The 26,999-nt window shown below is 31.4% G+C and overlaps 1 protein-coding gene across 1 annotated transcript in view; it reads right to left on the bottom strand.

The window, feature by feature from the left end:
• Positions 1-24,445, bottom strand: part of LOC129991685 (diacylglycerol lipase-beta-like) — a 160,989-nt gene extending 136,544 nt beyond the window's left edge. Inside the window, exon 1 of the mRNA XM_056098251.1 lies at positions 24,106-24,445. The gene's annotated coding sequence lies outside the window, so the exon portion shown is untranslated. The remainder of the gene's footprint in view (positions 1-24,105) is intronic.
• Positions 24,446-26,999: the final 2,554 nt, after the last annotated feature.

The raw sequence follows: 26,999 nt of genomic DNA, 5'->3' as shown, positions 1-26,999 counted from the left end.
ACGCTGACACATTCTCATGCTCCGCGTGATGGGCTAGGAAGATGTACAATAAGCACATTCTTTTTTTAAAAGATCCCTGTGTTTCCCTTACTTGTGATTGGCATGCGTCAGAAATCCCTGTCAGAATCTTAAAAATATATTAGCACTGCAAAAAAAAAAAAAATATTTTCCCTATCCATATCTCATGTTATATAAGACGAGGGATATTTTATTCCGCGCTTCTTCCTGACTTCTGCTTTTGCAACGTGATGTGGCGGACGTGCCTTATCCGCGCCATCTTGTAAATAATCACGCCTGCCTCCCGTGTGAGAATAAAACGAAGTTAAAAATACAAAGTCTCTTCACTGCTTGTCACACCTGCATTCTGCTTCACATAAAATAAAGCTTACATATACATAGATTGCGAGGGGGGGGGGGTATTCATTTATAAGTTTACTTATATTAACGTCCTGTTTTAAAGCAACACTAAGGCTATTTTGGGATAGACTTCAATCCAAAAATTTTAAACCACGATCAGATGACGAGGACGACACCTTAACTGGCAAACCCTCACCAAACTTCCACACCACACCAGCTGGAGGATATTTGTCCCGGACGAATTTAACGTTCACCGGCGCCGCTTACACAACGGTTCTTCGGCGGAATCGGGTCTCGAACCGGAAACCCTCTAGCTCCGAAGTCGAGACCTTGCCATCAGACCACCGCGGCCCTTGGGGGGGGGGGGGGAGGGATAAGAACCTTATTAGAGAGTATGCGAAAAAGTTTCAGGAAGAACATTTTCGCTGGTTTATTTCTCAATGGAAATTATGAGAAACTATATACATGATTGTAAGAAAAGCAATATAATTTAAATTAAACTTTATTTTAATTAATTGCTTAGTGGAAGAAATATAACAATTCTTCTTCAAGTCAAGAATAAAACAGTGTTAACTTGTTTACTGATTTAAGCCTATAATTCGAATCCTTTATCTAATTAATAGAAAACAGCAAGTTTAGATTGCAATTGTGAATTACAAGGGAGTTAACTAACATGTTAGTGATGAATTAGTAAACCGTAAAGATACAAATTTGGAGCCCCGGGCAATTTAATGTTAACCCTTTGCACACGGATGTTGCCTCTCACTCACCATTCAAGACGGTGCATCATTTTGATGTTTTATTTATTTATTTTTCAATTTTGATTGTTAAAGACGACTACCAAATGCCAAATTTCCAATGACTACCAATGACTAATTTTTCAGAGCAATAAACATTTTAAACAAAGTTTTAAGACGGAGCACCAAAATTTTCATCTAGTTGCGGCGCAGTTTATCCAGAGAATGGATCTTGCGCTAGTATAATATTCACTCACTCACTCACTCACTAAAGACGACTACAGAATTGTACAAAGATGTAGATTCATTTTTCAAAGAAATTCGACTTAAAACAATGATATATATATATATATATATATTTCAGAGCAATAAACATATCTTTGTATTAGGTGAATAATTATGCATGGAATTACTTTTCCGATTGCAAAGGGTTAATCTTGTAATACATCACTTTTAGATTGGATTGGAAATATCTTGAATAAATTCTTTTAATTTATTATCTACAGAACCAGCAGGAGTTCTATCCTCTCAACTCTCTCGTACACAGATACAATACGACGCGTTTTAAGTTCCGAAGTTTAGCGAGGGGGGGGGGGGTAAATAAATCGAGAATGCATTCTGGAAGTCTTACTTTTGATCGAAAAAGTCCAAAATTTAATAGAGACCTAAAATTTTGGCGACAAGAGCGCATACTAAATTTCATCAGGTGGAAAATGCGAAAGAAATGCATTCTTTCTAAACGCAATGAATGCTTCAATTACAGAGTCATTTGAATGGCAAATGAATGCAATTTTCTCCTTCATTTCGTCCGAAGGAATCTCATTTTCTTCTCGGCGAGCGTGATGTCCTGTTCTTTGTCTATGTTGGTCTCCCATCTTTTACCAGAAAGGGAATTGCGATTATTTTTAGCTCCACTTCAAAATAGCAGAACATCCCCTTGCTTCAGGGCAGCATCTAGCCTTTTTTTATTATTATTATTTGCGCATCCTTTAATCTATTACCATTACTTCACAACCTCGAACCAGCCTCATTATATAAAATTGCTACCATCTAAATACTGGTACTGTAATAACACAATAATACAAGAATATTTTTTTCTAATTATGCAAAAATTTTGTAAAATGGTTATCACACACAATTAATTAATATCATATCTTACAGTATTAATCAATTTTAATTATCGATGATGAACGAAAGAAAAAAAAATCAGGATGAAATGTTAGTAGCAATGTTGAAAATAACTTTGGTTCCATTTATTACAAAGAAAATATTTTTGATGAATGTATTTTAAAATATCTTTAAAAGATAATTAAATATGAAATTTTAAAAAAATTAGGTAAATAAATTGGTCTTATTGAAAAAAAAAATTTTTAATTAAGATAATGTAAAATGTATTATTGTATTATAAAATTTACAAAAATTATCGCAGTAAAACGTTACAATTTTGCTTGATTTTTGTTTGATTAAAAAAAATCGCACTTGAAGAACCTGTTTCTACTCTCCAAACTATAGATGCGCCTACTTTGTTATTTCATTGATCAAACGTTCCAACTTGCTAAATGCAACGCATACACACATATCCATTCTTCTTTATTGACATTAAAGATCATTTTTTAAAAATCGTAGTTATTAAAATTAATTATTTTGTTAACTAATGCCAACTTAAGAAAATTGAGTATGCCACTTACTGTTTAGTTGGAATGCCTTAGACACTATCTCAACCTTTATACGTGTGAATTGTTTTAATCTCACAATTAGTCGATAAATCGTACATAGGGCACATAGAACTGTTTAAATCCGCATAATGATGAACGGCATGTGATTCTCTAACACAATAATTCAATCTCTGCAAACACTCGACATCGCAAACGAGAAGCTGGACTCCTCTCATTGGTCAAACGAATATCTGTCGCAAGTATTGTTCATTATTTAGTATTTGTGTAGGTGTATCGGGAGGCTCTACGATATCCACATGTATTCTCACAAGATTCTCCGACACCCCCTACATTTTCGTAAGAGCTTGGTATAAATTTTATTTGTGTGGAGATTTCTGCAGGGATATGAATTTGAATTAATAAATTAGCAATCCATTAAACTGAATATTTTTTATTCTATTGAAAATAAGAGAAATGAGTCAACTTGCAAATTTATTAAGAACTACCGATGCAACATAATCTTTAATGGAAAGGATATCTGTAGTAAATAATCCTATCAACGTGACTTTCGTCTTTTAAAATGAATTGCGACTTTTATTTAAATATCAAATAGTCTGGACTTCGACACATGAGTCAGATACGTCTTTGTAAGAGAAAAGGTTAAACAAGGGTGTTGATAATACACTAGAAAATTCTTTTCAATTTCAGTCGACTATTTTTTTAAATGATCGTTTCCTCTTTTGAAGAGGACAGAGTTCCAAATCCCTTACATATCATGATTCTTTACGTAACACTTTTATTAAATTATAGTCAATCGAACTCTCGCGCGCTTTCAGGAAATTAGAAAAATGAACTTTCTAGACAATTCAAAGTTCAGGAATTTTTTCACACGTTAAAAAAAAATCATGAAAAAAATCATTTTATATTCTTAAAAAGTGTTATTAAGAGTCAGTATCTCCCATTTAAAATGAATTTTGTTTGAAAAAAAAAAAGGGCTTTTAACAAGATTCACACTGAACCTATTTCTAGATTTAGAAAAAAAAAAAAAAAAAAAAAAAAAAAAAAAACAGCAATTTCTTAATAAAGAGTTTTGTCAAATATGTTTTGTTTTTTTTTTAATTTATTTCTATTTAACTAAAATTGTTACATTCAATGGCAGATATTAAATTTTTTTGATTGAATTTACAATAGAACATCTCGAGATCCATCCTCAGACTTACTATTAACCAGCATTTTTCAAAAATTGATAAATCGACGCGCTCTATACCATCAAATTGTTTGCTGCGATCCTGCTGAACTCTGGAATTATTTATGTTTCATCTCTAAGCGAAACGCACACGTGGGCCCATTTCCATTGAAAGTGCTCCCATGCTAAAATATTACCATTATTATTGTTAAGTCAGAAATCTACTCCAGCCTACTTTAGATGCTTCTGTCCGTTTGCCCAACAGACGATGCCACATTTATCAGTTATTATGAGTCGTTGATTCTTGATTTGAAAAGATACAAAATGGGCTAAGAAACACTTAATGGGCTGACCAAGTGGGCTTAGAAACACTAAATGAGATTAACTAAATACTAATTTATTTAACCTCATTTTCAATTGAAATGAAAGCGCGTACCTAAAAAAATCATTTCAAGATATCTTTAATATGCTGACTCCTGTTAATGTCATTTAGTTCATACCTGTGGTTTGGACCTACTCTTTAATTCGATATCTTTTCCTCTACTATAATTAAAAAATAGTAAAAATAGTAGAGGTAAGGTTAACTAATTAGATAGAAGGTCCGAATCACAAGCATGGGTTATAATAAAGAATACATCAATCCATTTCCACAAGCAAAATTTTCTTTTGTAAACATCTGACATCTATATCTATACTTATAATAAAGCTCAATGTGTGTGTGTGTGTGTGTGTGTGTGTGTGTGTGTTGGCGCTCTACAGGCCAGGTCATTTGACATACAGCTATCAAATTTGGTACATGTATACCTTAGAGGTCGGGAATGTGCACCTGGGGTCCCTTTTTTTGAAATTTTAATTAGAATTTTAATTATTAATTAAAAACTAACTTTCCCGCCAAAAAAATCTTCCATTTTCCCCACCGCCAAATGAGTAAGGCTTCAGCTTTCTTTTTTTCTCCCAACAGTAATGAGGCTAGGGTTAAGATTTTTCGGCGGATTATTTCAAACGATTCTGTTTATTTTCTTAATGTTTGATGCAATTAAAATTAAACATTGTTAATGAATCCATGTTTCAGATTCATTCTGAAGTACTTTTGAATTAAAATAACACAGAATAAAGGAAATTAAAAATGTATAATCTGCATAGCGTTACCCCAACTGGCGTAGAAAAATTCACGCATTTGCGTTACCTAACTGGCGAAGAAAGTTCACGCATGTGTATTGTTCTGATTGTTGTCATGACAACCACTATCAACGCATGATTTAAATTATTTTTAGGTTAGTTGCATGCTTTTGTAATTAAATTGTATTTATGTTAGTTATATATTTGTTTGTATATGCTTATAGTTTTAAGTACATCGTTTTTAAGTAGTTTTTTTAAACCTGTTTTCGATCGATTATTTTAAACGATTCATTTTATTTTCTTAGTGTTTGATGCATTTAAAATTAAACGTTGTTAATGAATCGATCTGTTCATGATGAATCTGAGAAATTTTGTTGACAAATTCTTGAGATATTACATAAATTAAGAAAGATATTCTTTAGTGTCCATAAAGTTTAAACGCTCAGTGACTCTATTATCAGTAATCATATTATTAAAAAAAATGCTTTGTTTCGGTAAAAAATATTATTATATTAATTACAGATTAATCCTTTACACTTTAGTTTAAAGCATACATTCTACGAGGGGTAACAGAAAATTAGAGAGATACATATCACGTTATGACTGAAGGCCTTTATAATATTATGAGTGAATTATATGACTATCAAAATTTGAAGTTTTAAAATATTTTGCTGAAGAATCTATTAAAGTTGGAATTGCATAAAATATTTAATTATTAAAATTTGAATGAACATTAAGATTGGCGAACCGGCTGGTCGCCAAAGGCGGCTAGTCTGTAATAAAGTAAACATCTGTAAGAATCAAGATTTTATTCTTACTCATCAACAGCAAAAAATTGCTTTTGTTAATAAAATATATCTGTCAATATTACTTTAATAAATAAAATTTGTTAATATTAAAATATAATTTTTTTAATAATCTGTATGAATAGTTATCTTTTGCAACTTTAAAAAAAAGGATTATTTGCCTTATAATTATTTGGAATATCAACAGTATTTTTCTTATCGCAATGCAAACGATTATTTAAAATATATATATATATAAAAGTATTTTGGAAGAACTATAATTCAGCTAATTTCTTTTTGGAACAATGAAGAATTTTTTTGTCGATCAGGATATAAAAGGTTATTAAAAAATATAAATGTATTCTTATTAATTCAAATTCGCGACATTATTTGGGTTAGGGATTCATATTTAAAAAGCACTCGTCTAAAATATTAATCATCTTAGATAAATTCTTAGTAATTTTTCTTTACTCCCAAAATCTTAGGAATTACAAACATTAATTCGCCATCAAAGAGCTAGACTACCGTACTACATTCAGCTACAAACAGATTCTCATTTGGAACATTAACAATATTTTTCCTATCAGAATGCAAAGGATTGTTTAAAAAATGTATAAAAGTATTCTGGAAGAACTGAAAATTCAATTAGTTTCTTTTTGGTAAAATATTTTTTTTTTTTTTTTCGATCAGAACATAAAAGATTATTTTAAAAAAATGTAAATGCATTCTTTTTAATTCAAATTTGAGACTTTATTTGGGTTAAGGATTCATATTTAAAAATCACTCGCCTAAATTATTAATAATCTTTGATAAACACTTAGTTATTTTTCGTCATTTTCAAAATCTACTCAGGAATTACTAACACTAATTTGCCATCAAAGAGATAGACTACCTAACCGCATTCAGCTAGAAATAGACCGAAATAATACCGCATTCAGCTAGAAATAGACCGAAATAATACCGCATTCAGCTAGAAATAAAATGCTTTGTAGCTTCACTTATCACAGACTTGCAAAACTCGCCTCCACATAAAATGATGACTGAAAAATCAAATTTCTTGAAACGGGAACTATGCATCTCCTCGTCTTACATTATTTCGGAATAACTTCTTAATGAAGTGAACGAAATTAGGCGGGGTAGGGGATATCTAGAGGGGCATTGACTTGCGGAGGCGCTAAGAGATTTGATTAAGATTCAACCCTTACGAAATGCCAAGCAAAATCCACGATTTTTACTCATAGTATCCATCCATTTCATCTCTGGCGCATTTTCTGTTCACATAGAATGCGTAGGAGAAAATTGGATTTGCAGTTATTTCAATTTATATTTAAGATGAAAGGAGGAAACAGATCAATTTTTATTTAATCTGATATAGAAATTCAGTCGTTAAATCCCTTGTCTTTCGATTCTTAAGAAGAATTTCTCTATATATATATCCCATTTTTTTTTATTTAATTATTGCAAACGTGCACTCTAAAAATTGCTGAGTAGGGAAATCTTAAGCAGAGAGAGAAGGGATAAAAATTTCTAACGCCTACGATGTACTTAAGATTCCTTTTCTTAAATCGAAACGTCTCAAAAAAATCCCTATCATGGAAGGGACCTTATCATAAAAAGCAATGAAAAAAAAAGGGATGTTATAACCAACCAAAGCTATAGAGATGATAAAATGACATAAACCTGTGGTACAAAAATGCAATAAAAAATAAATAATAATATAAATACAAAAATAAGTGTAAATAAAAATAAGGCTAAACAAATATAAACGTAATAAAAGGTAAACAATAAAGAAAAGAAAATGAATTTTTGGTGTGAACGGAAATTGGCCGATATGTTTGATCTATATCAAGTGAGGCGACTTATGGCGCTTATTTGGGAGGGTTGCCAGTTGGGGGCTAAAAACTATGGGGAGCAATGAAGATTACGATTAAAGAATGGGTTGCAAAGGAAGAGTGTAAAAACTTTAAAATTAAATAGCGGTTAGAGCGAAATTGAAAGAAAAGTAGCAATTTTAATATTCATTCATTGATTTTATCTTCTGATGAACAAATTCATCCACTGTTCACCAACTCTCTTCCATTTTTCTTTTAATACAAATTTACAATTTATTACACAGCGTTTTACGAATTCACTTCACATGTATTCTCTGTTTTTTCCTCTTTTTTCATATGATTTTTAAGCACTTTACTCTGGTTTACATATGTTTTTCACTATATTTATTATTTTTGTAGTTATATTCCTTGCTGTTATATATATATAATATATATAATGCATGTGCAGAATTAATAAACATATTTTAATAGTTGAGTGGCCAAATAGAAGAGACCTTTAAAAATTTTTACGTACAAAGAATAAGGGGTAAGAAATAAGTCAGTCTATATCGCGACACAAGAGCATAAGAGACGGAAATTTTTTCCTTCAGTGATTTTCACTATGAGATTTTGATAAGGATTTCTTTGACACGTGTAATCTTAGGAAAGGGAAATTTAGGTATCTTTAAAGGAAAGTTGTAAACATTAAGAATTTTTATCCCATTGCTCATAAAATGCTGAAGATAACAGTTTTATAGAGCACGTGCAGAATTAATATTAAATGAAAAGAGGAAATTGACTCAGGAAATAAAAGAACATTTTAAAATTATGTTAATATGGGCTAAATTAAGATAGGAAATTAATTAGGATTTAAATTATATATATATAATATATACACAAGTATATATATATATATATATATATATATATATATATATATATATATATATATATATATATACACTTGTCATTTTCAAAAAAATGGAGTCTGTCGATTTAAAAAAATCAGGAGGGATCAAGTAAAATCTCAAATGAAATTTATAAACATTTAAAATAAGTCGAATAAAACAATACGTCATAAAATCTTTTGCCATTTTCTTATTTTAAAAAATATATTTTTTTATTTTCGAAGAATAACGGAATGTGAAACATTTGCAATATCTGTCAACAGTTTAAAACCGTCTGAACTTATGTTAAAACATAGTTTTGTTTGTTTGTTTCTTATGGCACTTGCCGCTGACAAGCCCACTGTTACGAAGACAGCGATTTAAGCCTGAGGGGAACGTCTCTTATTTTTTATAGCAGCGCCAACTAGGGCCAAGAGTACGACTTTGCCACTCACGCATCACTCATTCGCTTGCACAACCCCTTTTTACAGGAGGGCACATTCACACATCTCACAGATAGAACAACAGAAGAACAACCATGCCCAAACCGGGACTAGAACCCGAGACGCCCAGATCACGGGGAAGACGCGCTACCCCTATGCCAGGACGCCGGCAAACATAGTTTTAAAATCCCTGATGCATTTTTAACTCAATGCTCTATTTTAAGAAACATTTTTCCATTGTTTCTGCTATGGCTGTAACTACATCAACAACGCTCATTTTTAGTCTTTTTTTTTTCCAATACTAATTCTAGATTTTTTAATTAAAGTTGAGTTTATATTAAGATAATTACTAAACATGGTTGAATCTTTCAAAGCACCGTGAAGATGGCATGACTTTCAATTCTGTCAATGAGTTTCTACAATACATTAATTTGTTGACGAAACTGACACAGACATGAATATTAATTGCATTACTTGACTTTCCTCAGCGTCCAAAAACTGATCCCATATAAATTTATATATATATAATTAGGCATTGCAATACCGGTATACCGGGATACCGAATACCGGTATTTTGAGCCATTTGTACAATTTTGTAATACCGGTATTAACAAGTTTAAATACCGGTTTTTTTTGGTATTTGCTAGAAATTTTTAAAATTGTCTCCACTATATAATTCAGGGATCGCCAACATAGCAATATAGTATACGTTTTTGTTTTTATGTCTCCCTAACGGGCGAAATTAATTAGCTAATGAATGGCGCAATTAATTGCTTAAATCTAAAGTAGCGAAACATGGATTATCCCTGAAAGAAAATATTGTATCCATAACGACTGATGGAGCAACAATTATGAAAAAAGTTGGAAAGTTGATTGGTACAAATCAGCAGTTGTGCTTTGCACATGGAATTCAATTAGGAGTAATAGATGTATTATACCAAAAATATAAAGAAGAATCCAAATACTGTGGATATAGAAACTTCGGATTCCAACTATAATAAATTGAAAAATCGCACAGAAGAAAGGCATACCGAAATAGAAAATGTCTTATGGTATTGACATAATTCTAATGATTTTAAAAATGAAAATGAAAAGAAGAAAAGAAAATAATTAATTCAAATCTGATTAAGTTAGAGTAAAGTTTCTAAAAAACTTTTTCCCACAAACCTATCCGCATTCAGAATTCGGTTCAATTATCGAAGATTATGATGTCACTACTGTGGATAGTGAAAAGGAATTGTCTCTTGAACCAAAATTAGAATTAGCAATAAATAAAAAAATTTCAACGAACCAAAATACAATACAGAAATCAGCTATATCCAAAACCATCCGAAGAGAAATGGATTTATTTGAAGATGAGGGATTTAGAGGTAAATACTTGGAAAAAGTATATTGCGCATTGCTAACAGTACCACCAACTAGCGTAGATGCCGAAAGAGCGTTTTCCACAGCTGATAAATTTTACACAAAATTACTTTTCAGGCTTAATGACAGTACAATTGATGCATTACGTTTTTTTAAATCACATTTCAAAAATTTGTAATAGTACCACAAACTGAATAGTGATATTTAACCTTTTTTTGTGATTTTAATAAATAAGATGTTTCTTTACTTTTTTGTGATTATATACTGTTATAATTTATAAGTTACAAATTATTTTTTGTGATATTTACACTCTCTAACAAAACTGGCAAATAAAAAAAAAAAAGAAACAACTGTATTTTCTTTCTTTTTCCAAAATTTCTAATACCGGTATTAAAACCGGTATCCCGGTATTAAGATTTAAAAAATACCGAATACCGGTATTGAAATTTTGGTCCGGTATTGCAATCCCTATATATAATATATTTGCAGAAGTAGGGCCAGTTATTTCTCTTGCACCACTAAGCCCAATCTATCAGCTGATCTACCAACATAAATTATTCTTGGCAATTTATTAAACTGAACATTTTTTTTCTCAACTTATATTTTTCATGTCAATTCATTAAATTGAATATTTTTTTTTCAAATAAGCACGTCAGGTCAAATGAATAGTCATGCCAGTCCACTATGCTTGAATTAAGATCCTATGTTCTTGTTCACCGTTAAATAAAATATCAAGTCAAATGGGTCTCCAAAGATAGTTTAATTGAAATGAAAGCATAATTAACCTTTTGACACAGTTTCAGTATCAAGCAAGTCCATTCTATCACTCAATTCGAATTTGAAAGCAATAATTAGTATATTCATAATATTTAATTTTAAAAACAAAAAATGTTTATAAGCATCTAAGGTTCTTGTCAACACAAGCTCGAAATAAAACGCAATCAGGTAAAGCAATAAGAAACTATGTATCTTTAAAGGTTAGTAAAGAAATTCAATTATTAATTAATATACTAATTAAGGTTCTGATTAACTGGTGATCATAATAACATCAATAACTGCAATTAAACTTTTTTTTTTTACCTTCATAACATTCCAAGCAATCAAAAGTTTTTAGTGCAAACTGAATAATGCTAATATTTATTGCAACATTTGTTGGTGTTTTATATAACACTAGCCGCCTTTGGCGACCAGCCGGTTCGCCAATCTTAATGTTCGTTAAAATTTTAATAATTAAATATTTTATGCAATTCCTACTTTAATAGCTTCTTCAGCAAAATATTTTAAAACTTCACATTTTGATAGTCATATAATTCACTCATAATATTATAAACGCCTTCAGTCATAACGTAATATGTATCTCTCTAATTTTCTGTTAGTTCCCGTAGAATTTATACTACAAATTAAAGTGGAAAGCATTTTTTTTAATAATATGATTACTGAAAACAGAGTCACTGAGCATTTAAACCTTATGGGCACTAAAGAATATCTTTCTTAATTTATGTAATATCTCAAGAATTTGTCAACAAAATTTTTTCAGATTCATCTTGAGCAGGTATATTAATTAACAATGTTTAATTTTAAATGTATCAAACACTAAGAAAATAAACAGAATAGTTTAAAATAATCGGTCGAACACAGGTTAAAAAATTACTTAAAAAACGATGAACTTAAACTAACATAAATACAATTTAATTACAAAAGCATGCAACTAACCTAAAAATAATTTAAATCGAGTCCGCTTCCGTTGAAATGTAAACAATCAGAATTCAATGCGCATGCGTGAATTTTTCTACGCCAGTTGGGGTAACGCTATGTAGATTAGAAATTTTTAATTTCCTTTAATCTGTTTTATTTTAATTCAAAAGCATTTCAGAATGAATCTGAAAGATCGATTCATTAACAATGTTTAATTTTAAATGCATGAAACATTAAGAAAATAAATAGAATCGTTTGAAATAATTAGCCGAAAAATATTAACCCTAGCCTCATGACTGTTGGGAAAAAAAAAACTCAAGCCGTACTCTTTTGGCGGTGGGGAAAATGGAAAGATTTTTTTGGCGGGAAAGTTAGTTTTTAATTAATAATTAAAATTCTAATTAAAAATTCAAAAAAAGGGCTATCCTATCTTTTAAGTTAGATCAAACTGCATACGGTGTGCAAATTTGATTAAAATCGGTTAAGTAGTTTAGGAGTCCATCGCGGACAAACAACGTAACACGTAATTTATATATATTAAGATTTATCAGATATGCAGATACGTGATAGCTAAACTTTAAAAATACGGCAGGTTAAAATCACCCCATATCCTTTTAAAATGGAAAGTTTGTAGCGGTCGGAAATTGCTTTCCTTCTCTTAGAAGAATTCGTTCAATTGCTCTTAGAGTTACTTATTTTAAGTCTTCCTTTAATAAAAATAAATAACATCATCACACATAAGTTTGCAAAAAAAAAAAAAAAAAAAGGAGTATGATTGTTTATGAGGTGATTAATAGAATAGACAGATTGTTCCACGGGAGGAAGAATATTATTTCGAATATTTCATCAAAAATATTATAAAGGAATTAAATATTTCACAATGAAATTTGATTATTGTTATTTTAAACATTACTCATTAGGGAAACTGGAGTAAAGAAATTAAACAAAAAAGTCCCGTTGAGAAAAATCTTGTATAACAGAAAATATACAAAATCAAGAATCTATGCAGATGAGGTCAATTTAAAGTATATAAAGTCAAAACGATATGATATGAACGAATAATTTTTAAACAAAATCATCGATTATAAGATGAATACTTAAAAACATCTCATTATAAATTTTTTAGATAACTATATTTGGTTTTCCAACTGCAGCCATTGGTATTGCTATAAATAAATGATAGTCACAAACTGTTATACAAATAAAGCAATTTGTTACTATCATTTATTTAGTACACGGAAAAAATGAATTATCAGAATTGAAGGAAACTAAGGCTGTTCTAAGAGCCATCACCGTCCACGGTACAATCCCTCCCATAGGAAGTATGTCCCGTCATCGGTAAAGGATAGCCGACCCTACACCATTTGAATACCCACTGGGATGGCGAGAACCAACCGCCATACCGGAAACTTCTCATCCCTAACGTTGAGGTGTTCCCTCGTAGGTTACCTAATTCCATTACACGCCCATCATTGAAATGATGAACGATGATAATTACATGAAAAATAAAAGTGGCAGAGTTTAATTTCGTGCTCTTTTTTTATAAGAAATGTAGCAGTTGCATTACTCTATCTTCACTTTTGGATAATAGATGGCGATGCCTGCTTAGGTACGCATCCCATAGTACATTTCGATTGGTATTATAATGAGATGAGATGCTGTTCTGTAAGAAAGGTGCGCGCGTTAATACTTTGTCTTTTTTTTTTTTTTTTTTCGTGTTTGTTTTGTGTGAAATGGGATCATTAAAGAAATGTTCCTGAAAACATACGTCCTGTTGCTTCCACTGACAGATCATAATGATCGTCATTCCACCACAGAAAATATTTTTCTTTTCAGTGGGAACACCTAATATTACCCTATACCCTAATAAGTTATTATTTAAAGAATTTGTATTTTTAATAAATGTAATTATTTGGAAATTGGGGAAAAAAACTTTCTAAATTGCCTGCTTGCGGCCCCCTCACAATTTAGCGGTCCTCCGCAGCTCTCTAGTCTACCCAGTTCTAATTTCGAGACTTATGTCCACGAAAGTGGAATTTATTATCCTGACTGCATTTTTGTTCATTTATGTTTTTATGTGTTTTCGTATAAGTAAACTACAGATACCTTCTTCATTCAAATAAATAATCATGCGCAATATTTCCCAAGATAGTCTCTAAACTTAATATAATGACTTGAGCAGAACTTATCTCAATGCATCCTTTGTCCATAGTATGTTCTTATTACTTGCAGCTAATGCAGCTTCATATTTGTTTTATGATACATGCCCAAAATAGATTATATCCTAAAATCGTAGCTGAGTCAATAAAATTCCTCTTAAATATTAAAAACACTGGAAAATTATTTTATAAACTCAATCACTTCATTATAAACTAACGATATTTTTATTCTCTATTAAAAATTTTTTAAAGATCCATCCTTTTAATACTACAAATGTTTGTTTTATGGTAAAATTATTTTATAAATTCAATCACGTTATTATCTTAATTTAAACTTTTTCAAAAAAAAATCCGTCCTTTTAATGCTACAAATGTTTCCAAATTTGTGACGTTTATTTTTATTTTATGTTGCTTAACATATTGTTTAGTGTTGAAATCAGTAAACTGCAGTAGGTTAATGCCTTCAAAAATACAACTTCTGAATGACAAATGTTTATTTTACTCGAATGCAAATGAAGTTATGAAAGTTGCTACGTGATGAATGAGATATAAACGTGGAATAACTTTTAAATCAGACCATTTCCTCATATATTGCATTTGCATCTCTGATGAAATCATAACGTTTCAAGTTCATTTGTTTCCAATCGCGAAAGTTACTTCAAATGCAAATATCAGAGTGCTGAGTTTGACAAGGGTTTGAAAATATATGCAAAATTATCGAAAAATTCTATTTGTTCGCATTCTGCTTTGTGCTTGCGAGGCTAACATTTTTAAAATTGAAGGAAATGGCAAAAATAGATGACATCATTATTAGAGTAAATATCAGTTTATATGAATAGAATTTCATATATAATTTCAATGCTCTTTCCATTTTTTTTCTTTCTATTTTACAGCAATTCACTATTATTAAAGAGAAGCTTTTATTCCACTTAAATTTTGGTTTTAACTCTTTGATTGGCAAATAGTGAAAAGTTGTAGATTAGTAGGTGCACCTATTAACCTGTTAACCGGATAATTAACTTATTTTCAGTTCGTTTTGCATTGAAATATTTCGTCATACCCAGTTAACAGGTTAAATAAGTAGAATATGTATAGAATATTTTTGCATTCTTAGAAAGTTATTTTAACTAATTAACTACTTTTAATTTAATTTTTTAAAATTTAATTAATTTTAATTAATTTACTTTTATTATTACTCTTAAATCTGTGTATGAACACAAGTTTACGACATCTCTGTAAAGCATTTGAAGTTTAGAGAGCAAGTGAAACCCATTTTGCTTTTGAGCAACAGTGCCAAATAAAAGGTAAAATTGACATTAAAAATCCAAAATATTTCACTTATTTGATTTACATAAGTTCGTATAGAGTGAAAACAACACAAATTCATAGAGGTTAAATAATAACTGAATGGCATTTAAACTACCCTGACACTCATTAAAATGATGATTCTGTATGAAACAGAGGCCCGCGGTGGCCCAATTCCACAGAAAAACCATCGTGTAAGCGGATCTGGTGCACGCTAAATCCCTGCTCAAGTGTCGTCCTCGACATCTGACCACGGTTCAAAATGATGAGGTCCACCCCAAAATAATCCTAATGTTGCTTTAAAATGGGACGTTAATATAACTAAGCGAAAAATTTAATTATTCATTGAAGATTAGAAGCTTCCGGCATGGTCATTAGTTCCCGCCATCCCTGTGAGTACATGAAAAGGTAGGGGGCTGGCTCCTTCCATCGATGACGGGACGTACTTCCTTAGGGAAGAGTTGTACCGTGGCCGGTGATGGACCTTAGGACTCAACCACAGTTCTCACCAGTATTCATGTCGCGGCGGTCCGATCACTCAAGTATTTCCGTGCGCCTTCCGCCTGGTTGGTGTAGTCAGTTTGTGATTACGTTCTCACGAATTCCATCTACTTATACGTATGACAATAAATGTAAAGTATTTTATCCCCTCATCTTAATATAATATTTTTGTTAGAAAATATTGAAAAATCTGGGCCTTAATCTGATAGAATTTTTATTCAATCAAATAATACAATGAGTAAAATATTGAATTTAATTATTTTCCAATCAATTAAACATTTTTTTTTCCTCATAAAGAATTTAAAATGCAAAATAAAGAGAGCTGGATAAAAAAATAACAAATTTCTGCATAATTGAACGTTAGCTTAAGAGAAAATTATCTGCCAAAATAAGTCGACATTGTTTTGACAAGGAGATGTTAAAGTCATTTTTAAAGTGCTTTGTCGTTCATTATTCTGATTGTCAGCGGTTTTGGTAAACATCTTTAGTCCCTATTCATAAAATTACCTAAAAATAGATTTTTGTTACTGGAAACTATTTCGATCAAAAACAGCCAATTTTCTCTTCTCCCTTTCTGGTAAACATCGGATTTCTACCCTTTTACAGCTAATCACTCCTCTTGAAATTTAATGTACTGGAATGTACAGACGGCCGTATTCAGTAGTTGCGGTAAATCTTATATCACTGCATTCATTGCGCCTCAAGCCCCAACTTTTAATATGAATGTAATAACGGTAATGGAGTTCTGCTGGATAGGGAGTGACTTTGCATCTCCACGTCTAATTTTAAACAGACCCATTTATTTAAGTAATTTTGATATTTCTAGCAAAATCGTTTATTTCAAATCTTCACGGGGAGCAAATGACAATCATTGTTAATATTTGCTATTGATATTGCCGCATTGAAAAGAGGCAGTCGACTCTCCATGGCCGAATGGTCATAGCACTGATCTCATAATCAAGAGATTGGTGTTATGTTTCCCTTTATTTCATGTTCCAGAAGATTCTGGACATTTCTTTCGTTTACCAGACAAGTGTTCTGGACTTTTCTTACTGTCTCCAGAAAAGTATTCTGGAACTTTCCCTGCTAGTATAAAAGCAGACGATTTGTCATTCACTGTGTTCTCAGTTCAGAGTTGAGTTAATAAATTTCTTTAGCTTTACTTTTTGTGTGTGTCATTGAGTTCCACACTAAGGAACCTACGTGACAATATAAGTGAAAAAATTGAAGCAAGTCACTATTTCACTTTTTTTTTTTTTGGCAATCGAACTCAAAATTTAGACGACCCCCCACGTTTCAGATCCCCCCCCCCGAGTCCAAGAAACACATTTTCAGAATTATATCTGTTTATTCGTGAATATATTAACTCAAAAATGCTTTAGACTAGATGGATAAAAATTTGATGCATGACTTTTACATCACATTTGTAAATTTATATCAAACTTATAATGAAATTGATTTCAAAAAGTTCATTTGTCTAACTGTCCGAGTATACATTTAATTTGATTAATTGAAAGCGTTAAGAGTAATCGTTAGATAGGGAAAAAATTGGTATAAAAGAATCTTACATATAAATCCATTTAAAATTCGAAACAAATCCATCAAGATGTTGAGCTCTGTCGACGTGTACTTTTGCATATACGTAAACATAGTTCAAAAATATAAACACGCACACAAAACACACACGCATAGTTTTCAAAAATATAATCACTTCGATAAATGAAATATGGTTCACAGTTTTAGTACCTAAAATATATATTTACATCTCAAATTGTTGACATCTTTCGGTCTTTATTTTGCATGTTATTATTATTATGCATGTCAATGCTATAACTCAAAAAGGCAATGATTTTTAATAAATAAAATGTGTTGTATGAAATCGTGAATGCAATTGCAGTTCTAGGTTACAATTTAGCTTCAACTGGTTTTAAAAAAATCTGTGGTGTCAGCTCAGGTGTCGTCCTCGTCATCTGACTGTGGTTCAGAATTACGAGGTCCGTCCCAAAACAGCCCTAGTGCTGCTTTAAAACGGAAATTTAATATAATTAAACTAAACTCTAATAAAGGTGTTAGCCCAGAGAAAGCTTTGCATAGTATTAGCATAAAATAATTAAAAAATTTTTAGACCTTCAGCGTGAATTCAGCATTTTTGCTGAATCTATCGTGTATCCCTGGAGAGTTTTTTTGGCGATTAATCCCTGGATGCGGTTAACAGCATCCGAAAATTCTATTTGGGTTTTAAATGAATTTTTCCTGATTGACTAAAGCAAAAATTTGACCCCAAACTACAATTGTAGCCACAAAATCCCATATCAAATTTAAATCATTGCGTGTTAAGTTATCGCGTTTATATGTTTCTGAAAATACGGACATACAGACAGTCAACCTCTTGTTGGATTTGGCTCAAAATTTGATAGGTGTTTGTCTACATTATAGATGTTACGAGTAAACATACGAACCGAATTTCATCTATCTAGCTTCTCTATATCGTTAACTATACTCTACTATTTGCAAATTTGGTGTAAAGACCGCATACCAAATTTCATCAGTCTAGCTCAAAGCTTTTATGAGTTGTTTTTGTGACAGACAGCCCGACATTTTCCAAAAATATGATTTTTGAATTCAGGGTGTCTGAAAAATGGAGATTCGTCAAAATTCCGAGTTCGAATTTTTTGACGATTATAATACTTTCTCTATATTTCTTATGTAGAGGAGTAAAAAACCGGGACATTCCTTCAAGTCAAGGTACAGAATAAAAAACAATGGAACATAAGTAATAAATAACAGGTTGCTTCTATGTACCAATAATTGACATTTTTCATTTCTTTCCAATTAAAAATATGACAAACATTCAATTCCAGACTTTTCATAAGCGTGCACGATGCATTTATATTAAATAATGCCAATAACAACGAATAGGTATGAAAATTAACGCCCCGCTTCAGCCAAGACTGTCTAGGATTTCGAACGCTTGTCTCACTCACATTGTCCCAACTTTTAATCAAATATTTGCTGCCCAAAATTTTCAACGAGATATAGTTTTAAAAATTTGTTTTAATAACAATATAAATGAATTCTTCTTCCGAACTTTCATTGTAAAATGTCCAGATGTCCAGGATGATGAATTTGGAATCGTTGTCACGGATTGAGAAAATGTCCCAAATTAGAGGGAAAGTCAACCATCTAACTCTCCGACCCGCCCGAAGGCACACGGATTTAAACCATAAAACTGAATGACCGGACCGCCGCAACAGCAACATTGGCGGGAACTGTGGTTGAGTCCTAAGGGCCGTCACCGGCCACGGTACAACCCTCCCCGAAGGAAGTACGTCCCGTCATCGATGGGAGGAGCCAGATCCCCCACCTATTAGTGTACCCTCCAGGGTGGCGAGATCCAACCACCATGCCGGAAGCATCTCATCCTCATTTCGAGGTGCCCCCCGGGGGGTCAAATTAGAGGGAAAAAAACCTTTTCGTTTTTATCAGTAAATAGTGATTTTAAAAAATGGCTAATTCAGTAATTGGCTTCTTCACATTGCTCTATATTCGCAGTAACTTCGGAGGCCGAGGTGACCTGGTGGTAAAGTCTCGGCTTCGGAACCGGAGGGTTTCATGTTCGAGACCCAATTCCACAGAAGAACCGTCGTGTAAGCGAGTCTGGTGCACATCAAATCCGTCGGGGCCAAACGTCCTCCAGCTGGTGTGGTGTGCAAGATTGGAAACGAGGGGAGCCCAGCTCAGGTGTCCTAATCGTCGTCTGACTGTGGCTCAAAATTACGAGGTTCGTCCAAAAATAGCCCTAGTGTTTTTTTAAAATGGGCCGTTAATATAACTTGACTCGACTCGCAATGACCTTATGGTAATATCTCATGCTCGGAGTCAAATAATTCTAGGTTCGGGACTCGATCTCACTAAAAGTCCACCGTGAATATGGACATGGCGTAATAAAACTTGAGGGTAAAAGTACTACCACTGTTATGGCGTGAATGCTTGGAGAAAGGGGATGTCAGTTCCAGTATCGTCCTAGTCGTCAGACAACGGCTCGAAATTACAAAAGTAGTCCCAAAAACAGCCTTCATTATATTTCAGAACAGGAAGTTCATATAATAAATTTTAGGTATTTAATTCTACTATCAAACTTAGCCTGCTAATACGATCAAAATGAATAAGTTCGCACGAAGAAAGATAATACATGTCTAATTGTTTTTAAAAAAAACTAATTCAACAATCAAATATTTTCTCATTTAGTTATTTAAATACAGTTAGAATGTTATGCAATATTTCTTATTCTAACTCTTAGCAGTGCTTAAAATTGAGAGTCCAAGTTTACAACATATCAGAAAATCAGATCACTTTAACGAAAACTATCTTAAACCACACCATTCATAACTTTTAGTTTTAGTAGTTTATTTTTGTAGATGAATAAATTATGTCTTATCCATACCATAAAACATTTTTAAGTCAAAGCTGAAATTTTCAGATTTTTCGGTGAAATTATGACATTATTTTTTAAAGATGCCAGTATAAATAAATATAATACTTAGGTATCAGCACTTCCAATAGCAACTCACTGCAACCAAATAAAATTCTGTAGACTACAAGGTGGGTGCTTTTCTGCTTCAGAATCAATAAATCAATTTGCAACGAACTAGACTGACCCAGAACAGAATCCGGCGAATTAAGTGTTCGAAAAGTGAAAGTGGTCTGATAAGACATGGAAAGTGTCTACTGATCTTTCTCTCGACAAAGAAATGCTTGCTTCTAGCGATGTTACGATTGAGATGACATATAGTTAACGGCAGTGGAACAAAGCCAAAACAATTGCTATTAACTTCCGAATACTTTGCAATTAATATTAACTTCCAAATACCTAAATCGACAGGGTGTAAAAAAAAAACAAAAAAAAAACATTAATTAAGAATTTAGTTAATGGCAATGGAACAAAGCCAAGAAATTGCAATTGACTGCCGAATACTTTACAATTAATATTAACTTCCGAATATCTAAATCGACAAGGAATGGGACGACAAGGACGACTATGAAACAAATATAAAAAAACAAGCCACTGTAGTTTTAAATTCACGTTAATCGCGGAATGCTTAAACTGGAAGGTTAATTCCTTCACATCCAATGGCGTCTCTCTTGTGTATCGAATAATTGAATTTTTTTATATTTAAATTTGTAATTAAACAAATTGAAAATTTACATTTACTTAAGAGATAAAAAAATCACTCTAGTATGTTTAAATGTCTTAGAGTCAGTTAAGACTTACAGAGATAGAAATAACAACAAAATGCCAGAAATAGAAAGAAACATTTAAATTAAAGGATTGAATTAAAAAATGCCCATTTCACTGGGAATCGAGCTAAAAAATGTCCATTTCATGCCATTTTCATTTCCATTTCATGGGAAATGGGACGTGACAATGTGGTGAAATAATTTTCCATTCAATTACTTTTTTCTTACTTCCAATGTAAAAAAAAAAAAGAAAAAGAAAAGAAAAGAAAAAGAAAAGAAAAGAAAAAGAAAATATAATAAAAAAATTCAGTACCTTTGAGTATGCTAAAATCAGTTCAAGAACAACTATCTTAAATATCGACAATTTTCAAACTACTGCATTTGGTATTAACTCTCTACGTAGGTTTTTAATCTCCAATCTAATTATTATTTTTAGCTGCATTTAATTATCTCTATACGACGTTATAATATTATTACATTATGTAAAATTAAAATAATATAACAAAATTCGCCGCCTTAATAATATAATTCAACTTCAGGCTAAAATATTAAAAAATAATTCAATTTCAAAACAAATTAATTTAATTTACTTTTAAAAAATTTATAAAAATACAGCGGATAAATTACATAAAATAATTTTGGCACGATTTCTATATTATGCAAAGTTTATAATAAGGAATTCTGAAAGGCGACATTTTGTTTTTATATTAGCAAAATGTTGTATTGTTTTTAATTTCTATCTTTTTATTCTTAATCTTGTTTTAACTTTATTAAGAACAATAAATAGATTTCGTTTTTTTTTTTCTTTCGAATCTCTACATTATTTTTTCTATCATTTCATAGGAATAATTCAGAATGATTTCTTAAAGTTTTATAGAAAAGTTGTTTTTTTTAACATGCATCATCAAATTTCTTTTGTTTATACACATTATTTACTTTTGTCATAATGTACAAATAAAAATTACATATGAAAAATTTAAAAAGCTCAGCCTGTTATATAATTCGAACAATTAATAATAAAAAAATATACTAAATATTTGCATATTATCAACAAGAATGAAGTAAGTATTTAAAAAAAAAGAATTAACTTCCAATTTATTTCACATGAATAGCATAATTCAATTTTAAAGATAATAACCATTAATAGTATCACATTGTTAATGTAACTATTATTTACAAAATATGCATGGAATAGAAAACATAAGCGTATGAATATAGATAAAAAATATGCAATAAGTTTAGAAATATTATTTAAATTCAGATTGATTTAAATAACAAAAATACCATTTGATTCTTTTTTTTTTTTTTTTTTTTTTGAAAATGCCGAGAAGATTGTTTACCAAAATATTTACCTACATTTTTAATCCTTTGAAAAAAAAAGAAAATATATTCCTCGAATAATATTTTTAGATATACCAACTCACACATGCAATAAAAACGTGTAATGAGTTAATAACATTTGGCGAGCTTAATTTCACATAGTTATTCAATAACTTACTTGAAAACTATCGAATAACTATTATTAACTTTACTTAATTTAAATCAGTATGGCTGCTTATTTTTAACGACTACTAGTATAGTATTAGTATTGAAAAATCTGGTCTAGATACCGGCTGTCAAAATTTTAGGGAAATCAAATTTTTTCAATAATCATATCTGGAAGCTGTTACTTTAAACAAGAATAACAAACAATAAATAAAAGTAACAATTAAATAAACCATATCGATACTGTCATTTACTTAATTATTAAATAATAGTCGTTAAACTTATCTCAGAACTTACTTTTATCAGAATATAATTGAACTTTTATATGAATAGATAATGGCAATTAAAGTCAGAATTGTAATACGCTAGAATTAAATTCGTTTCTCATCGTATATTTATCTTCTAGGAAGTAAAGTGAATAAAGTTTCATCAAAATTACTCACGTATGGATTTTATTCTAATTGCATTTCCTCCTTCTTAAAGTAGAAATCGTAATTCATTGAGAAAATTAAGTTTATTCAATTGGGGAAAAGAATTTTGGTGGCCCATTTGAAGTTTAGATTAGCGAATCAATCTTTTGAAGATCGGTAAAGTGTATCTATATACGAAATATATCGATGCGAAGAATACACTAAACTAATTATTGTTAATTAATCATTTATTTGAAGTTTACAAAAGTTGATTTCGTCAGTTTGAAAAATTATAAACAGCACAAAAAAAATTATTGTAATAAATGTATTGTTAATAATGCTAGCTTAATTTTTGATAACTGATATTATCTACATTTCAAACAAAAGAAGCAGTCTGATTTATAGTATTTTTAAAACTATTTCTAGTCAATTAACAAAAACAAAAAAAAAATTAAAAGAAAAATAATTTTATTGTTAATGTTCGACAATTCACTAAGTTATACAACAGTTTATAAGATTGACAACATAATGAAATCAAAGCAATACGGTTTTATCTATAAAAACTAATTATCTGCTTTTCTGTTTAATTTTTCGAAATCTTTATTTTTAAGTCTATTTCAATTTGAATTTCTCAAAATTCTTCTTTTTATTATTTTAAAAAAGTTTTAGATCATTTTATAAACTGCATTTCCCATACGGTGCATTTTTAATAAACTTTCTATATCGTCTTCAAAGTTCCGAGTCCTGCTTCCAAAATTTTGAGAACGGAGGAGCAGCTTTTTAAGCTGAGTTTCACTTCCGGACTCACAATTGGCGATTAAACCACATTTTAACAACAAAAAATTGTTTTTTAAACACTTATGAAACCACGTGGTGGGGAGATCAACAAAACCCATCTCCCCGGCCACGTAATCTGGTAAATTAACAAGAAATAAAATAAAAAAAGAAAGGCAAAATACACCCTTACCTCCGATCGAATACGGCAACTGCTTCGATCTGGCGACTTATCGCGCGAACAACCAGGAGTACTCTGACTATCCTACCACCACTTCCATGTTCTTTTTCCTCGCCATTTCCACTCGGCACAAGTTTTTATTTTTATTTTTCTTAAAATTCACCCAGCCTCTTCCGAAACCGGTTTGACCCCTTCAAACGAAAGGGAAAGAGCGTGTGTGCGTTCTCTTGTCAGGATAGTCTTCCTGCTTTTCGACTGTCATTAGATTCGGACGCTTTTGTCGATTTTTGAGGTAGCCATTTTCGCCAATGGCAGTGCTTATCGAATAGCGTTGGTTTCCCTGCCGGGCTGCTGACAGCTTCGTGTCCTCCTTCAATCGTTTTTTACTCTGGCGTAATATCCTTTCTGATTACTAGAGTAAATTTTTTTTGATGATATATTGATCAGTTTGTTGCTGATAAGTAAGTTCAAAAGGAAACCATTTTGTGACGTTTTATTTATCAGTGAATTGTTCGGCTTCGAATTTTTGCTGCAGTGCACCGCAGAATTCCACGAACAAAATTTCGCCGTACCTCCTACATAATTTCGATCGCACTCTTCACGAATTGATTAATTAAAAATTAATTAATTAACGAAAGTCCTTCTTAATAGTACCATTAAAGTAGGTCAGAATCGATTATGTTTGAATTTTCAGCATTAATTTATAAGGTCAAAGGGTATTTATTATATTGAAAGTCTGAAGTCTGAAGATTTTATTATTCTACTTTTTCAGAATATTGTGTGATGGTTTGTGTTAAATTATTAAATTATTTTTGTTGTGGAATAAAAACTGGACCAGGTTTCAAGATAACATTTAGAAAAGTTCTCTGTTCTATTATTCTGTTTGTGCCTTTAAAAAAAAAAAAAAAAAAAATATTTTAAAAGAAATGCGCTTTTGATATAAATCCTTAATCGAGCAGAGATTAGGCATATCATATCCTCTTTTGCAGTGAGCTTGTTTAGGGCAGTTTTAAGATTTATAAGATGTTAAAATCATATGATAATATACAGAGGAAATAGAATGATATACTCTTAAAATGTTTAAAAATAAAAAAAAATCTCAGCAATATTTTATAAAAAATATATTTATGAGTTCACTTATAATGATGCCCCATTTTAAAGTAACATTAAGGTTATTTTGAGATGGACTCAAAGTTTTGAACTGTGGTCAAATGTCGTTTCCAAGTTTCTGCGCCATATCAAAGGAGGGCGTTGGGTCCCGACAAATGTGGGGTGCACAAGGCCAGCTTTATTAGTTTAGTTTAGTTATATTAATGTCTCGTTTTTAAAGCAATACTACGGCTATTTTGGGACGGATTTCATTGTTTTGAACCGCGGTCAGATGACGAGAACGACACCTGGGCTGGCACACCCCTCTACAAACTTCTACACCACACCAGCGGGAGAACGTTTGGCCCCGATGGATTTAGCGTATGCGAGAACCCTCCGATTCCGAAGGCGAGACCTTATCACCAGACCACCGCGTCCTCAAGGCTCGCTTGAATGGCGGTTCTTTAGTGGAACTGGGTTTCGAATCAAAACCTTGCTACCAGACAATCGCGGCCTGACAAAAATCAAAGAAAAATTAAATCCTTTTAATTAATAGCATTAAATCTACAAATCCATAATGTTACATTGGAATACGTAAATTATAAAAATAAGAAATATACCGAAATCTAAACTTCAAATTTTATTTAGTTATTATTATGGAAATATTCTAGTTAATGTGTTTGCTGGCATTTCATGCGTGGAAGTCATAGTATATCTTTTAAAAATAATGAATCATTCCCTATTGCAGCAATTTCAGTCGTTAATTTCAGAACTTTCATATGTAATGTGATCTTAAATTTTTGCAATCGGCCTTAATAAATATTATGTGCATATAAACGATACTGCTCTTTTTCAGGTGAAAGAAGGTTTTTTTCCAAAACAAAGGAAAAACTTATTCAAAGAACTAATCGCCTTTGGCGACCAGTTTGTTCGCCCAGATTATTGATTTTTTAAGGCTAAATGAGCACAGTTCGTTTCAGTATCCCGAGATTGCCACTTTCGACCATTCCACCTGGCTGAGGAGTGAGAAGCGGAAAGATGACCGCATTTCCGGAGTTCTTTAGTCTTCGACCTTGATTTCCGCCCCATTAGATACTTTTTCGCTCTATTTTTTTTTTTTTTCACGTGTATAGAGTAGTTTCTGATCGTATTATTTTCCTGCAAATCAAAAATTGCGTATTGATTGTACACATGGCTAGTTCAAGTGACAAAAAACTTTCAGGACTGGCTAGGAAAATATTTTGTATAATATCATTAAATGTGTTTGAGATCATCTACCGTTGTTAATCTCAAAATGTTATAAAAAATTCAATAATAATTTTTTAAAAAAAAAGTTTTACCCTAAAAAATTATTATTTTGTAAAAAAAGTTTGTTTGTTTGTTTGTTTCTTATGGCACTTGCCACTGACAAGCCCGCTGTTACGAAGACAGCGATTTAAGCCTGAAGGGGAACGTCTCTTATTTTTTATAGCAGCGCCAACTAGGGCCAAGAGTACGACTTTGCTACTCACGCATCACTCATTCGCTTGCACAACCCCTTTTTACAGGAGGGCACATTCACATATCTCACAGATAGAACAACAGAAGAACAACCATGCCCAAACCGGGACTCGAACCCGGGACTCCCAGATCACGGGGAAGACGCCCTACCCCTATGCCAGGACGCCGGCGTAAAAAAAAGTTTTAAGAATATATATCTTCCATTTATTCATCGTAATTTAATGGTTAAATCCGCTACAGTAAATAAAAAGTGCCTTAAAGTATTAGTATTTTTTCCATCCAACGATATAATGAGTTATCTGCAGTTTTTAAGTCTG

The sequence above is a fragment of the Argiope bruennichi genome, chromosome 2, assembly GCF_947563725.1.
Source record: "Argiope bruennichi chromosome 2, qqArgBrue1.1, whole genome shotgun sequence".
NCBI classification, from domain to species: domain Eukaryota; kingdom Metazoa; phylum Arthropoda; class Arachnida; order Araneae; family Araneidae; genus Argiope; species Argiope bruennichi.
The sequence above is the reverse complement of the archived record's forward strand: the minus strand, read 5'-3'. Positions and strand labels throughout refer to the sequence as shown.